Raw genomic sequence first — 5,333 nt, forward strand, 5'->3', positions numbered from 1 at the left:
TGTTTGCTGTGATGTTTGTTGAGAGTACAGCCTACAGCAGTAAGGCAATGTCAAAACAAGGGTCTGCCAGAGTGCTGAATCTCTGCTTTGCTGCCTGCAGTTGGTGTGAGGAACATGCTGAAAAGCAAGCAATGAACTGAGTTACTAAAGCTGTCTTTTTCTGGAATGCATGCATCTTTAGGCTATGCAAAATTTTTAGTGTATCAACACACATCAAAATATGGAGCACAGCAGTACAGTTCAGCCATGTGAATGGTCATGGAACTGGAAAGGTGCATGATCTGTTGTGTCCTTTGCAGTGGGAATGTTACTCTGCTGCTTTTGTTGCCAGCCCTACTCACATACCCTTGCTGCAGTGAGTTGCTTGTGTTCTCTAGTTTCAGACCTGGTAGGTAAAATCCTGCCCTGCTGAACACAACAGGAGTTTAGATATTGATTTCCACAATTTTCCCTAAATTGGTTGTCCAAGGACTTCTGTGTGCTGGGTGAAGCTCTATGTGCTGACTGCTCACTGACCTTTTTTCCTAGGGAGGAAAATCAAGGAATACTGCCAGCCCCTCTTTTATCAGCCTTATGTTTTATTTGAATTAAATTTTACATATGGAGCCATTGCAATCCCTTTCCACGTCTCTGATTTTCTGCTTGGTCAAGATGTGATTGATGAGGTTAAACCTTTGCCGTGGGATTAAATCCTCTGAGTGCAACCTGCAGACACTTGCAACACACTGACATGCTTGCATTGTCTGATTCTGTGATTATTTCTTATGCAATTTTTTCTCATCCTTTTTATTTCACACAGAGAAAATATCAGATCCTGCTATAAGAAGAAAGCCCTAAAACCTTACTCTGAGGAAAAGGATGTGAAAAACTGAAACCGAATGCTTTAGGAATTCTTCCATTTATTGGCATTACAACCACACCTCTGAGTGCAGTAGCATTGCCACCACTTATTTTAAACCCAGGTCAGTGAGCACCTTCTTTGGCCAGACATCTGAAAACACACTGCATACTCCTTTGGCAGAAATTCATGCTGTACCTAAAAGCAAAAGTAGACCAGAATAAAAAGAGTGATGGATAAGTTGGAGGGATTTCCAGACTTACAAGACTGAAGGGGAAATGAGAAAATTCAAAACAGCAATTGTGAAATGATGTAAAGACAGTGATGTAAACATGTTTTTCACATCTTTTACAAGGTGCAGGACTGAAAAAATACAGAACTATATTTTAGCTTTAATGCTTTGGCCCAGCAGAGGCAGTCCAGTATAGGATTTTAATTTTCCAGTTTAAGTGGCCTAGAAAAACTAAGATTTTGCATCAGGAAAAGGAAAGATCACAGATTATTAGAGAACTGAGAAAGCATGCATGCCTAGATTCACCTGGAAAATATTGAAAATGCTGTCCCTAAAATACAGAGTTATGCGCTCAGTGTATTTAAAGAAAAAAGAAAAGATAGGTAAGTAATATTTTCTTCAAACAAGACTTGTAAAAGATTCTAAAATTTTCTTCATAGTGTGAATTAATCATTTTAGTACATTATATTCCATGATGGTCATAATTTATTTCTATTGTTTCCCTCAGAAAAGCTAAATGTATTGGAACAGACTCCTCATGCTGTGCTTGGCTTCTTTGAATTGTTGGACAGGTCTGAAAAGAAACTGGAAGCAGGATGCTGTCGCCCATTCAAGATTTCCCCTGGGATGCAAAGAAAGGAAAATCTTGGAAAAGACGAAATAGTTGCTGTAGCATTTCCATGCATGTCAGCTTAGTGATTATTTCAGGAGTAGAAAAAGGCTTGTCTGCTCTTGCTTGTCCCCTCTTCCCCATAATGAGTATCCCCACATATGAAGAGATCCCCTTAAGGAGTTTGCTGAGTCACCAATGGATTTCCTCACTCAGGTACTATCCCATGAGGACCAGATGGCATGTTACATGCAAAAGCCCAGAACTGAAAATTTAAGGTAAGACATGTACAAAGCAATAAGGAAAATGATATTTTAATGATTTCAGCCCTAACCACCTCTAAGCATAGTTCATTTAACTTTCATAAATATATTTGTGAACTTGAATAGTGCATATGCATTTAGAATGAGGAGACATATCAAGTTCATCTGCACCAAACGATAACTAAGAAAGAAACAAAATAGAAATTGAAATGGATCTGTGCCACATTTGTGGCAAACAATATAAATGTTTTTTTCAAAAACATCTTTGCAGATTTTAAAACAATGATATCAAACCATGGAAAGAAATGGCATTAAATATGGATAAATGACAAAAAATGAAACCTGAAACCACTCCTCAGATATCTCATCTACTTACTGGCACATCTGTTTTCCTTTAGGTAAGACAAAAAGATTCTTACCACATCCCTTTTCAGCCCTTTAATAATGGAATTAATCCTTTTAAAGAAATATTAATTTGAGTGTATTTGTTATGTCAACCTAACAACCAGTCTTCAGGAAGTCGAACAAGCATGCTTTTCTTGAAAGAATATACAGGTCAGCCTCTTAATCAATAAAACCCTAAAATCACAATACCTTCAATATAATAGGGCATAGCTTAGCACTCAACTTGAATTCAAATATCCAATAAGCAGTCATGATGTGAGATCTGATTTGGACCCAAGAATATGGTTGATTTCCAGTCTTCAGTTTAAATATTTAGTAAAATTGTTTGATTATTTCCTTAGTGTTGTTTCTATAAGTCAATACACCTTATTTAATGCTGCCTTAATACTTAAAATGTTTAAGAATTGCTGGTTTTATATTTGCTTTTCATGTTTAATTCATGTGAAAAAGACTCTGTCTATTTTAAAGACTATTTCTAAGAAGACAATAATATGGCAAAAATAAAACACGTTCATCTATCATGGACAATGAAACTAATTTTCAAATTGTCATTGTTTTTGGAAAAATGTTCTACAGAACTATAGCGAGAATTAAAATATTGAGAAAAAACTGAAGCTGTCTGTAGCTTTTCCTTCTTTGTATTTCTAACAGTTTTTACAGAAGTGCTTGTCTATTTGGACTATGCCAAGATGTGAGTTCTCTTCTGTATTGTGTGAAGAGGAATTTTGCAGCTTTTAAATCTAATATTTAGGAAAACATTTGGTAGGAGTGGCAAACCATCGCCTTTTGGAGGAAAAATAAAAGGGTTTTTTTTTTTTTTGGTTTGAGCTTCCAGTGCTCTGGTTTTCTTTCACAAACTACTAATAAAACTTCCTTGAGAAAGGATAGAGTTTGAGAAGGATAGAGTTTCCCTGCAGTGTGACCTCAGTAGTGTACTTTAGTAAGTCACTGTCTAAGAAACTATGCAATGTAAGCTTCTTCCTAATGTGTACATCAAATGATGATATCCCACTCTGATTTTAATTTCAAAATTAGTTAACACTTAAAAGGGGTAAAAAACGTGCAATCCTTTTTTCATTCTGGGTCACATTTTTTGAATTACTTGAACCAAAGTTCTCTGCCAGATTTTTTTTCATTGAATCAAATAAACTGTCAAGAAGAAAATAAATGTGACTCCTCAGTGTCATGCCAGCTCAGTTACTGGACCACACAAGGCTTTTCAAGGCTTGAGCTGTCTGCTTACCAGTGCTCTATAAAGTTTAATATAATGTCTCCTTTCATAATCAGGACTTAGTCAAATATATGTGCCAGTCTGGTAAGAAGTGAATAAAGCTGATGCAAAACCTATTTCAAGTGGGTATATCCAATACTAAATGTCACATTTTACTGGTTGACAAACATTATCACTTCATTTCACAGTACAGTAAACAACTCATAAGTCAGTGGCTAATTTGATTGACAGTAGCCTTGGGCATTCTTTAGAAATCATTTAGTATACTGCAATGAGTCAGACTTTCAGGGTAATTGACCTCAAAAATATTAAAAAAAAAGTCCTATAGTCTGCTTAAAATGAAGGGAAAGAGGGAAATCAAAAATGTGAGAACAATAAATTACAGAAATTTCTCATTTGAGTGAGTAACAGCTTTAATAGCTTTCTTTAAGAACTGAGTGCACTCAATTGAACATCTGCTTTCCAGCTGTGTATATTGATATATTACCAGGGTTTTATCCTCTTCTACTTTAAATATATCCATAAGTTTTTCAGAGCTCTACTACCTGACTTTCTGACAATGCCTTGATTGTGAAAGATATAAAAATGTCAAAAATTCTTTAGGCCATTTTATGCCCAGGATATTATTTTTCAATTGAATCCAAAGACAGATGTCTATGAACAATTAAACCATTCTCCAATCACACCTTGTTCCAGCTGGGATCATAGAATTAAAAGGAAATAAGCCATCATGATTCACTTATTGCCAGAGTACCTAGTGTTTCCTGTACTGCTGATAGATTCTTATTAAACAATTCTGTCGATGGAAAATGAATATTGTCCGCTGCTTGAACTTCTAAAGTTAGTTCTTTGATATTAAATTTGATTTTCTTCTCTTATAATAATTCATACACTTAGTGACTGGCTTCAGAAATTCCCATTAGATGGAGATTATGTTATCTAAAGCTTACTAAATCCCACGTCAGGTCTCAGGGACTTTAGCTGTAAAGCAGAACACTGAAAAGACCTGTAGTGAAAAGAGGAACTTGCTAATCAAAAAAGTTGTAGCCTGGTGACTCTTCTGTTAAAGGAGATGTGGAAAATGTTTACTCCTTTCCCCCCACCTTAACATGAAATTACCTTTTTCAACTCCCTTTGCCACTGTTTCTTGCTTGGCAGCCACAAAGCTCAGGCTTAGTAGGTCTGTAGCAAGGAGCCAAATAATACGTGCCTATGAACCAAAATATCATCAGTATGTTTATGCTTTAGTGCTTCAGAACAGCTATACTCCCATTCATGTGGGGAACATTTAATTTCTAGACTATGCCCAGAAAGGTTGCTAATAAAATATTTCTGCACTTTGTAGATAGATGGTTTGTGATAGGTTACATATTTTGAAAGAAATATACACTCTCACCATTTCCCCTGGACACAACAGAGCAGACACAAGCAGCCTTTGTTTCCAAAGCTGTTATAAAATTGAAGGAAAAAGCTACTGATTGATATGTTTAATTTTATTAAATGGTACCAAAGAAACCTGATTGCATCTTTCAGAAACACTAGCAATTAAAAGGATGCATTAAAGAGTGTAAGTTAAATCTCCCAGGCTTGATAAGTTTTTGCAAAAGATTGATACATTAAACTTCTGACTATAGAAATAGCAATTAAGTGAGAAGTTATTTCCTTTAAAATGTTGAGATTTTCAATACATCAGAGGAGACAATTGAAAGATAAATCCAAAAGACTGAGAAAAAGCTGATGCAAATGTGTTTCGT

General features: G+C 35.6%; 1 long non-coding RNA gene across 1 annotated transcript; it reads left to right on the plus strand.

The window, feature by feature from the left end:
* The first annotated feature begins 809 nt into the window (after positions 1–809).
* Positions 810–2,527, plus strand: LOC139592975 (uncharacterized). Its single transcript, XR_011680173.1, has 3 exons — positions 810–962; positions 1,579–1,958; positions 2,215–2,527. It is a non-coding gene; the product is annotated as an uncharacterized lncRNA (long non-coding RNA).
* The last annotated feature ends 2,806 nt before the right edge of the window (positions 2,528–5,333 follow it).

The sequence above is a fragment of the Agelaius tricolor genome, unplaced genomic scaffold (assembly GCF_023055355.1).
Source record: "Agelaius tricolor isolate 1412-34295 unplaced genomic scaffold, bAgeTri1.0.p SCAF_1, whole genome shotgun sequence".
Classification (NCBI taxonomy): domain Eukaryota; kingdom Metazoa; phylum Chordata; class Aves; order Passeriformes; family Icteridae; genus Agelaius; species Agelaius tricolor.